The following is a 12451-nucleotide window of genomic DNA, read 5'->3' on the forward strand; positions in this document are numbered from 1 at the left end:
ATTACCTGTATACAAACACATACAGTAACACCCTTCAGTACCTATCGTCACTATCAAGTTACTGAAACTCTAATTACATATCAATAGTTAGTATTTATATTTAACAATGTAGAAATTGAGCCGTTAATTGAGTAGGTACCTACTTTTTGGATAACAGTAGATGGACGATTGAAGCATTTGCGCACTCGCATACTGACGGCCTCCCGTGGTTGAGTGGTACGGTCCTCGACTACTAATCCGGAGGTCACGGTTTAAAATCCTGCAAATATTTTATTTGATTTAAGGCTAGGCGGTTGATGTTTTGAGAGGCCGGTTGAAGGAGACCCTTAGACCTCTCAAGCAGGATTCCAATCCTCCCCTCATACATATTCTCTTCCCAGAACTTCCTTTTTTTCCTTTACATTCAGTATCTCCAAAGATGACTTGACTTCCTGAGTGGATACATATTTTTTTGCATTATCCTAATAAATTGAATAAGTAAAGTAAACATACTTTTTAATATGGTAACCCTACTTTCGCCTGACCAGTTTCTATAAGATATTTACCTACTTACGTAAAAAAAGTGTTAAACATTTTTATTGCATTAATAACAAAAAAAGGAATGAGTCACCCAAAATATTTCCGTATTAGAAAGTTCAATTTAATGATAATATTCCGTAGGTACCTAAATTATAATTCTAAAGTCATTGGTTGACTGTTGTTGAATTCCTCACTTTTCGGGAATTACCCACATACCCTGATGACTTATATGATGGTTTTCAATCTCCACACAAACGGCCAAATAAATGAAGTACCAATTGATCTTATATTATTTACATTTATTCTCTTCTTAACTTCCATGTTGTATTAGTTGATGTTATGCACGCTCATTAGAGCTGTTTATTATTTATACATTTCTCATTTAGGACTTTTCAACCTTTATTACAATACAAATATACTTTACTTATTATAAACCTATCAATAAGTACTGTGTAACTAATACGTATATATAAAAGACACACGCTTACCACTGGACTATGACGGCCGGCATAGTCCAGTGGTAACGCATTGGACTGCCATTCCGAAGGTCGCGGGTTCGAACCCGGCGTGCGCAAATAAATTTTATTTGATTAATTTGTGTTATTTCACAATTAATTAATTAAAATAATATATAGTATATTTGCGGCACGTTCCAGAGTGGAAGATACTACCAGTATCGCCCTGGTGTAAGACCACCATTCAGAATTGAAACGTTGCTCCAAATGGCTTTAGCCGTGTTTAGTGACTAGATCTGAATAGCCAGGTACTTCCCCACCTTCCTCTTTCCCTTCCCCACTTACCTTCAGCCTCACAACATCCCCCAATTGGGGATGCCATAGTCTCACTGGCTCCAGACGGGAGCAGTTGGGACTCTTGTGAGGTATTCACTATAAAAAATAAAAAAAAAACACATACTTGGGACCTAAACTGTACAACAAAATCCCCCCTGAATTAAACATAAAATATTGTGATATTTCCTACATAGGCCCAATAATAACTAAATGGTTGATTGGACTGGGTAGAGGAGAATCTGAAAAAATGTTAAAAAACGTCACATAATAAATAGACATAGTATAAACATAGACTAATCACACACTATATATATCTTCCACTATTCTAATTATTGCTCATACACAATTGAAACATACACAACAGCTCAAGTTCGATTCTATCATAAGATTGTAACGATTAAACATCACAAATTAAAACATTAATGAGATATATTATAGACATAGACAAATCACACACTTACTTTCACATATTTTGCTTCCTTGGAACGGGCAATTTGCCTAGTTAGGAACCAATAATTTCGACCTGATAAGGTACAATAATCTATAATCACTAAAAATATTTTAATTATATCTTGTATCATGTTATACTGTGTGTAAATCTAAAGGAATAAATAAACTCATCTATCTTCAGTTAGTTACTATATAATACTTTTCCGGTTTTATGTCCGGGTTAAATCTTCCCCATAGGAAAAACTAAACCCTTCCACACACTTTTCCACAAATGATCATCTAGTCAATCAACATTATGTAAGTGCATTATATAAGCAAAATAAATACAAAACAATACAAGAACAACACGTCAACTCACCAGAGATCAAATGGGAAAATAATTCACCGACTCCAGATATTTTCATATCAGAGAGTTCGGCTCGGTAGAACTCCTAACAGGGCCTATAAATCCTACTGATCCCTAATCCTACTGATTATTATTTTTTTTTAATTTTTTATTATTTTTATTCCCATTACCATTACCATTACCATTACATAACCATAACATAACATTATCATAAAAAAATACAACACAACATAACATAACATAAACACAACATAAACATAACACAAAAAATAACATAAACATAACAAAAACATAATATGAACATAACGTAAACACACCTATAAAAAGTGTTATAAAGTCATTAAAAGTGATGAGACAAAAATAGGTTAAATAGTTTTTGTAATTTTTCATAACTTTATAACACTTTTTATAGGTGTGTTGAATTGTCATGTTAATGAGTTCATCATGGAACCGGTTTATTTATGCAGTAGCGGCCAGATTAGCTGATAATGCCAATATTTTACTGGAGGTGGACGCATTATTAATATTCTATTGTATTTACTTTAGTCTGATGCCTTGGGTATCTGTAGAGAGGTTCTTATGTAAATTGGTGACATTCATTGTTTATTTTCAAATCTGCATATTTGACGTTTCTAATGAGATTGCGAATTGCGTCAAATAATAAAATAACATTTAATTTTGTCACGGTTCGTGATGACGTCACAATGTATGATGGATCGTTACCAAAATACACAAGTCAATAATTTTTTTGCGCTATTGTAACAACAAAGTGCTATCTGATACAATTGTGTCATACGATAGTGGGCTTTAGATAACACTACATTAGAGTTCAATATCGTATAATATTGCTGAGTCAGATGAAACCTTGCACGATTTTCTACTATATATTTATTATCAGTGTGTTTTCTATAATATTTTTATATGGATTACATACATATTTTTTGATATACGTGTATCATGACTAGTCAATGAGAAGAACTGATAATATATATAAATAATGTTTGTAATCCCAACAAACGGGGACTCCCGTGATCTTACGATCATCAAACTGTTTTGACAAAAAAATATTAACTAAAATTATTATTTAAGATTTACGAGAATTTTATAAGGATGTATTTGTGTTTTGTTATACATTTTCTAGCGGCGGTTCTTCACAGAGGGATAGCGGGGACAGTCCCCGCCAGATAATCCCGAAACCTGTAAAAGATTTAAAAAAAAAAAACAGAATAAAAGAAATTGTATAAACATAAAAAAATTACATTTGCAGAAGTATATTATAAAAATTATGCCGCATAATTTTCGAGCGACCGTCGTACGCCCCGCTCCATGTCTTGAAGGTTACCATAAATATACCACTCGCAAGATTATTCAGGCCCCGTATTAAGCGTTCAAAGATGGTTTGAAAGAGAGATATAAAAATATATACTATAAAAAATACGAATGTTATGGTACTTATACTTTTGCGAACCGGAACGCGAACCGAGCCAAGAATTTCGAGAAAGGAACAAAGCAACTGCAAGCGGCGTTTCGCGCCATTTGCGGTTGCTTAGTTCTTTTCCTATACGTTGAGGTTCAGTTCGGCAGTTCGGCTCGCGTATGTATACGTAGCATAAGAGGGAGCGTGCTAATATTAAAAAAAAACGATAATAATTTAGCGAAAATTGTGAAAATATTTAATAAAACACGACTCGTTTGAAATAGAGAAAAAAATCTCTCAACAAACGCTTTAGTTACATTTAAAGATACACTGTGAATTTTTTTCATGCCTATAACATATTAAATAACAGAAAAAAACGTGTTTTTAATAATTTTAGGAGCTTACTTAGCAATTCTTATATCGAGAGAATTTCATGTAACTAACGCTTCGACATAACAAATGTATACCTAGATATTATCTTAATAAATTACATAAACTTGTTATAAATCGGTAGAAATTGGGAGAATGCGGGGGCTTAACTAAAACTAACGACTAGCTATCAGCCGACTGGCGCGAGAGAATTCCTTTGATGAATTTCGCAGAACGCTGAACTGTGCGCGCAGGAGGGGATAATCTTGTTTTTATTCACCAAATATATGCTGTAAATACTATCAATATACTTACCTATTTAGTTGGCTGAGTTACAAATATAAATTAGAAATTAGGACATGGAAATCGAATGTTTTTAACATTTGGAGAAAATAATTTCCCTCAAGGCCTATTTCATCCCTGGGGATGCTATGTGGAGGGTCTTTTTAAGGAAAGGTAAGAGAGAAGTGTCCAGGAGTGATGGGTGCAAGTGCAAGGCGATGGGAGAGATTGAGAGAGTCCAGCGGTTTTCACATTATTATTTTTAATTAGTAAGTTTAAAATGAATCCATCGTAAAACTTTTTGAGAGTCTTGCGTATTGTTATCATCTGTGAAAAGCGCAAATATTTAACCTTTTCAAACCGTGTATATATTTAAAAAAAACATAGATTTCAGAATTTTTCCTCACTAGAACACTAGAGCAAATAAAAATGGCAACTTTCGTTTTACAATTGCTGGTATAACTGGCTTTGCGAGCTATTTTTTTATTGGATTTTAGCTACTAGTTTAGCCTGTAGCTACTTTTGTATTATGTATTTTTTCAATGTTTAAGTTATATGTAATTATTTTATATTTTTGGTATACCCACAGTGCACAATTTCTCATTTTATGTATCTTGAGTCCAGAGTCAAGTCGCCCCGCCCTCGTAAGTGTGAGATTGCACAAACCTCCCCACATTCCGGATAAAACTCCATATGAAAATAGAGGAATCTATCAGAAGCACTTAGTTTCTGCACAGAGTCAAGGGTTTTTCAGGTATTTTTGGGCACATAAGCTGCATGCCTATTGGAGTATGTACTAAGCTAAAATCCTGTACCTACAATCTTATCTGTGACTTTTATGATTTATTAAATTGTTATCTAATCTTAGTTATCTTTGTGAATCTAATTTCCATTCTGTTGAGTTCAATAATAATGTATTATTGTTATATTATATTTTCGGATTTGACACAAAGTTTCGGCGCTAACGAATAAAACATTAGAAGTGTGATATTGTGTGCTATGTTTGTTGGTGGCAGTAGGCAGTATAGCTTCGTGTGAATGTGTTGAAGTGTACTCGAAACGTTACTGACAATGGAAGCAGATATGAGTCTTCAAGTGTCAGCTCTCCTGGCCTGCCGGTCCCGGGCAGACCTGAGACTGCTCCGGGGGATGGACTCTCCCTCCTTCCCCTTCATCACCTTGGCTTGCAAGCACAACAGGGCTGACTTATTGAAGTTGCTATTGAAGGACAACATCTCTGATGGTGCAGTTATTGTTGTTCCTCGCTGGTTTTCAGTGGAGCAGAAAGATGATGGACACGATGGCGTGTATTACGCCATCCGTTCTAGCAATGTGGAGCTCCTCCGCACAGTCCTCGGGTCAGTAACTCATGAACTCTCAGAGCGACTCATCTCCGAGTCTTACGAGGAATTACTTTTGAACAATGTACTCTTATCAGAGGAAATGCAGATGTTTGTCCAATACAAGTTGCTCGATCTCCGTTTTTTCTCAAAAGGTGACGGAGCCATTCCTGCCACTTCCACAGCTAATATCCAAGAACGTATCCAACTGCTTCTTGAAAATATAGCGCAAGTTAATGCTTATACAGAAGTGGACAGTCACTTTTTATACACGGCCAAGTTTATAGCTCAGAATATCCACATACTGAAACATCAATTGAAGTCGACGTACAACATTTTGCCCTGGGAAGAAATGGAGTTCTGCTTGGTGAGCTTTGTGTCCGCCCACATTCGGCACCAAGAGTTGAATTTATTCTATCTGTCGGTACTGAAGAAAGAGAGATTACTGAAGGAATTAGACAAGTTTGCCTCTGCCCTGCAAGAGTTGAAGGAACATATCGGATGTACAGATATCTGGGAACTTCGGAAATCGGTGATTCTCAGCCGAGAAAAGGCTGCAACTGCCATAAGCAGCAGATACCCAGACTTGTACGCTGACTATAAAGAGGTAAGAGACATATCTTCGCTCTACATCATGAAGACATATCTCGACGCGGCCTTGCTGGCAGACCCTGATTCTAGACTCGGCCAGTTGACTATCAAGAGAGCCCTCCAGGTGACGGGAGAGCATCTGAAAAACACATTGGACAGCCCCAAGCTCTCCCCAGCCGTGAGTGATTTTCTCCTCCTCTCTGCACCCAAAGAAACCAGACAAGTCCTGCAAGACTTGCGCAATTCTCTATCTCATCCACATCTAGATTTAAAAGGCCCTAAACTATATTCTAACATTCAAAATGACATTAAAAAGATAGCATCAGTTATAACTGACATCAAAAATACAAAAAAAGTTGACAAATTAAAGTGTATGCTGACCACACTCAAAAGTATTGACAGTGTAGATGAATTTCTTGAAATTGTAAAAGTCTTACGCAATGTTTGCATTGCGGATCTCCATGAAACAGATACAGTTACAAAAGACCACCGAAACCTTGTAGATCTTATTACTAACATAGAAGATCAAACTCCATTCGAGACGAAATTGTTTGCTGAAATAAAAGATATCCTCGAAAAATCCAAAACACACCATAATTTAACAAATGAAGACTATTTCCTTTTGAAACATCTAGTTCAAATTCCTTTTCATGTTGACAGTAACAGCAAAAAAATTATTAGCAACATCCTGAGGGACAAGTATAGTAATGCCATAAAAGCCTTAGACTTACCATCATATCACGAAAATGCTTCAGATAAACGATACATTTTGCTGAGTAGCCTATTAAACAAATTTTATAACAGCGCATCTTCTAGAATTAAACCAGAGATTTCTGCTCAAATTGTTTATGCAATAGATAGAATTAATTATACTGGATCAATTGACAAGGCTAACATTAAATGTATTGATGAATATAGTAGACAATTATTATTGGATGAATTCATAAAAAATGACAAAGGGCAGGAAAAATGCAAAAGTGTTAAAAACAACAGCGAGATAATTGGTAAACAGCTCAATCTCATAATAAATGAACTAGGGAATATCATAGGGACTGACAGAATGTGCGGTCAGTTATATAAGCATCTTTCATTACTCTGTAAAGATGACACAATAGATAGATTTATGATAGAAGGCCTTGTGCTGGATACCATGTCTCTTTTAGATAGTACCAAATGTGTTCCCAACAATGGGCTGTATCTAGATGGGGACATGCCTCTGTTGAGCGGTAAGTGCTTACGGAACCACTTGGCTCACGGGAACGCCTTGGTAGACATTTTGCCTATTAATGCTTGGTCCGCTGTGCTACTAAATGCCATGAAACTTACTGAAAGCAAAGACCTTTTACTGAACTGTAAAATAGGGAACATTTTAAAACATAATATAAAACAATTGAAACGGCGATATGAACGGGGCTTATTTATTCTTGACAAACAGAAGGAAATGTGGAAGTCTCTGCTTGACGGGAACTTTGACTTATTAGCATTGGGAATCGCGGGAGGAGCTGACATATGTTCAAGAATGGAAGATTTGTCAACTACACTACACTACGCTGCGCGGGGAACAAATATTGAAACCATCAAGTTTTTGACTAAACAAAAAATAATTAACACTGAATCGAGAGATATCGACGGTCACACGGCCCTACACGTTGCGGCAACCTTTGGAAGAGATGCCACTGTGAAATTCTTAGTAACAGAAATGGGAAATGCAATTAATCAAGCTGATCATTTGGGAAGGACACCGTTACACCTAGCTTCCAAAAATGGCCACAAAAAAACTGTCATGACTTTGCTTTCACTGGGAGCCAAAACAACTATCAAAGATTATGGAGGAAATTCTCCTTTGTATTACGCCGTGTTAAACAATCACTTAGATGTGGTCAAAATTCTCTGGTTGAAAGATGATACTGTGGATGAAAATTCTTTTATTGGGGGCTATACTTCCCTTCACATAGCCGCAGAATTCGGTGATGTAGAAATGGTACGATACTTGCTGCAACATGAGGCCGATGTCAATGCTAAGACTGTCGTAGGATCCTATCCACTACATTTCGCTGCATGTAATGGTCATCAGGAGGTTGTCAAATCTCTGCTAGAGTATGGAGCGCATGTAAACCTTAGAGACAACAAGGGTATTTCCCCTTTACACCTTGCAGTGGAAAGGAACGATGAAGAAATCGTCAAGATCCTCTTGGAAAAGGGTGCTTTTATTAATAACGGAGAAGTGACATACAATCATACCCCCTTCCACACAGCTGTTTTAAATGGTAATGCATTCATTGTAGGTCTATTTATACAACGGAAAGCAAATGTTAATGCTAGAAGAAATGATGACCGTACCCCGCTTTTCCTCGCGGCCAAGGGTGGACATGCGTATATAGTTGACCTCCTGTTGCAAAATGGCGCTCTGGTGGATAGCAGAGACGTCACCGGATTATCGGCGTTACACATTGCTGCTCTGCTTGGTCATGCTTCTGTGGTAAAGACTTTTATCCAAAGAAGGATCGACATCCAAACCCAATCTACGTGTCAAACGACGGCATTGCACATGGCTGCACAAGTAGGTCACCAACAAGTGGTCGACATTTTGCTAGCTGCAGGAGCGAATGTACATTCTGTAAATGATAAACTTTCGACTGCTCTGCATCTCAGCGCCCTATATGGTCATGTGGATATTTCAAAGGCTTTGATAAAGAAAGGAGCAGAAGTGGACTGTAAAGATAGAAGTGATTTAACACCTTTACATGTAGCTGCTGCAAGACCTTGTAATCATAAAACTGTTCAGATGTTGCTAAAATATGGAGCCAAAGTTGACGCGAAAGGGGAGCTTGGTTATACAGCTTTGCATTTTGCATCGTTTGGTGGAGAAAGTCTAACAGTAAAAGTATTGCTCCAAGGTAAGGCTGATGTTAACGCCGAGGTCAACGGCGGTAGAACCGCGTTGCTAATGGCTGTCAGTGGTAATCACAAGGCAACTGTTGAGATCTTGTTAAAGTACGGAGCAAATGTTAACCACTTGAATTCTGCACATTTATCAGCATTATGCTATGCAGCAAGGAATAACAATAAGAAACTGTTGAACATCTTGATTGCCAAAGGAGCGGAAGTTAACATTGGAGGAGGTCAACCTCTTTTGTTTGCAATTAAAACAGGGCATAGACTTGTAGTTGAAGCGTTGTTGAAGAATAAAGATGTTGACCTCAATATTACAGATCACGATGGGTTTAACCTCTTAACCACGGCTGCTGTAAGTGGAGATGCGTTAATAGCCAAGGCGCTCATAAAAAGAGGTATTAATGTTGCAGATTGCATGCAACAAGACCCTTCGCCTCTATTCATTGCAATGTTGTTCGGACACACAGAGTTTGTTGAAGTTTTACTAGAGAATGGAGCCAATGTCAATCCCACGGATCCTAATCTATCGCCACTGTATCACGCAATCGACATGAATAAACCAGATGCTATGGAAAGGTTACTCCACTGGGGAGCAAACCCTAATATCAGAGATTCGGAGAATAGAACGCCGTTACAGCTGGCAGTTGTTAATGCCCAAATTTTAAATACATTAATACTGCTACAGCAAAAAGGTGCTAGGATTAAGGAGAGAGGCACTGATAACTGGACATTACTGCATATCGCGGCTCAAGCGGGTAATCTTGAAATAACGAAACACTTGGTAGACCGAGGAGCAGACATACATGCTAGAAACAAACAAGATTATAAACCAATCCACATAGCCGCTTTGCATGGCAACCAAAACATATTGTCTTACTTCTTGCAAACTGGGATGAGCATTCATGATCCGGGATATGCTGGCTGTAGCCTGATGCACTGCGCCTATCTAGGAAGGCACCTCGCTGTGGCTCAATTCTTGATAGACAAACAGGTAGATATTAATTCCACTTATTTAAATGGCTTCTTGACTATTCAGTGTTCTGCCAAACTGGGACACACAGAGATGATCAAGTTTTTATTGCATAACGGTGCTGTGTATGATGCTACGGACAACTTCGGAAGAACTCCTGCAGATTTGATTGCAAATCAAGATATAAAAGAATTGTTTGAATCAATTGGAAAACTATTTAAGGCCGTCAAAAAAAATGATTCTTTGATGGTGGACGTTTTGGTTAAAGACTTGGCACAATATGTAGATGCGAAGAGTTCTAAAAATTCAACACTTTTACACATCGCCTCCTGGAAGGGCTTTCAGGAGGTGTGTGACATTTTGTTGAAGAGCAAAGCCAATCCCAATGCTGTTGGGAAGGGCGGAAATTCTCCTCTGCATTACGCATCCAAATACTCTCATCCAACAATAGTTGAATCCTTGTTGAAAAATGGTGCAGTACATAACCTCAAGGCTGATAATATGAAGACTCCGTTGGATTTTGCTACACAAAAAGATATAAAATATTTACTGCAAATTGTTGCACTCTGTTTCCGGAAGGTACGAAGCCGCGATGTTAAGGTAATTAAAGATATAGCAAAAATAAGGGATGTAGAAATCATAAAGGCGGTGATGAAATGTCGTGACGCCGATGGCAACACGCTTGTGGTTGTTGCTATGGAAAATGATTTCCCCGACGTATACCAGTTAAAAGAGGTTTCACAGGCCAATGTTCCCGACATTTTATTCAGGGTTGAATTAATGCGTAAGGTTGAAAGATTCACAGAAGCCATTGATATTTTAAGACAGCTGCTAAATAAAAGAATACAAATATTGGGAGAGGATAATCCAGGAACGCTGGACGTCCAACATGATATAGCACTAGTATTGTGTCAACAGTGTAAATATTTTGAAGCCTTGCCCATGTTGGAAGATATCTATCGGAAGAGAGTGGAAGCATTTGGTCCTCACAACCCATCCTCCCTGGAGACCAAAATAATGCTGGCTTCATTATTGAACCGGCTGGGAAGGAACAAAGAATCATGGAACATATTAAAGGAAGTTATGCCGAGGCAGCGGAAATTGCTGGGCGAGGAGAATGAAAAGTTTTTGCAAATTAAAACCATCGCAGGGGCTACGCTTGTTGCCCTGGGGAAGCTTGAAGAGGGCTTGTGTTTGTTCACGCAAGTCTACAAAAAATATAAAAACACACTGGGTGCTCTGCACCCTCACACTCATAATCTACAAAATAACATTGCCGGCGTGTTACTTGCTCAAGGTAAGCTCCACGAAGCCTTGGCTTTGTTTCAAAATGTATATGAAATCAAAAAAAAAGTTTTTGGTTTAAATCATGCAGAGACACTCAGAGCCAGGTGCAATATGGCAACTGTTCTTATGAACCAACAAAAACTTGATGAAGCTTTGCAAATCTATCAGGAAACATTAGATATTCAGGAGAAAGTGTTTGGGCTCAATCACGAGGATACTGTTCGTACTCAAATCCATATGGCGCGGCTTTATCTCTGTCAGAATAATTTGCCGGATGCCCTGAGGGTTCACAAGGCGGGGCTAAATGGGAGGAATACCATTCTTGGTCCCAACCACCCAGATTTCGCAGATATAGATGAACATTTAGATAATCTGAGAAAATTATTTAAATCAGCATTAAATTTAGATATCGGCTATGTTCCTCCTTGTGATATTAAGTTACTAAAAGCAGCCAGTGTAGGGGATGTGGGCGAGGTTCGTTGTTTGATTGAGAATGGATCGGATGTGAACACTGCGGATGACGAGGGTAGAACGGCGCTGCACTTTGCCCCCACGGTGGAACTTATAGAGCTGCTGCTCGGCGACGGAGCCGACGCTACTGCCATGTCGCAGGCAGGGAACACCCCCCTGCACCACGCCACGTCTCGAGCTTGCAAACATATGGTCCGTCTCTTGTTGCAGAATGTGAAGAAGACCAAACCCAGGGCCTACTATAAGTTTATCGATGCTAAAACTAAAGTGGAAGGTTTCACAGCTCTACACATTGCTGCTAAGATGGGAGCCGCAGATATTGTGAGTTGCCTGTTGGAGCATGGTGCGTGCTACAACAGTCGAGACAGAAGCGACGATCGCACGCCTCTGCAATGTTCTCGCAGTCCCTCTGTCACCGAACTGCTGCGTTTAGCCGAGGATGTGTTTGAGATAGCGGGGCGGGGCGGCACTGTGCTTCCTCAGGGAGACGAAAGGCATTTGGCGGCTGTGCTGAACTTGAGAGATACAGAACACAGGACTCCCCTACAAGTGGCATTGGTAAATGGCCACACTGGCACTGCCAGACTTATTGCCGGGCTTTTAAAAATTCAAACTAACTCTGCCTCGTAGGGTAGTTATAGAAATTATCTTATAGTACCTTTTTGGTAAAGTATGATTTAACTGCAGTTCTTTGTTTTCAGTGGAAACCTCTCTGGGTACTGC

Source organism: Hesperophylax consimilis, chromosome 28 (assembly GCF_061612785.1).
Source record: "Hesperophylax consimilis isolate HC1 chromosome 28, BYU_Hcon_1.0, whole genome shotgun sequence".
Taxonomy (NCBI): Eukaryota; Metazoa; Arthropoda; class Insecta; order Trichoptera; family Limnephilidae; genus Hesperophylax; species Hesperophylax consimilis.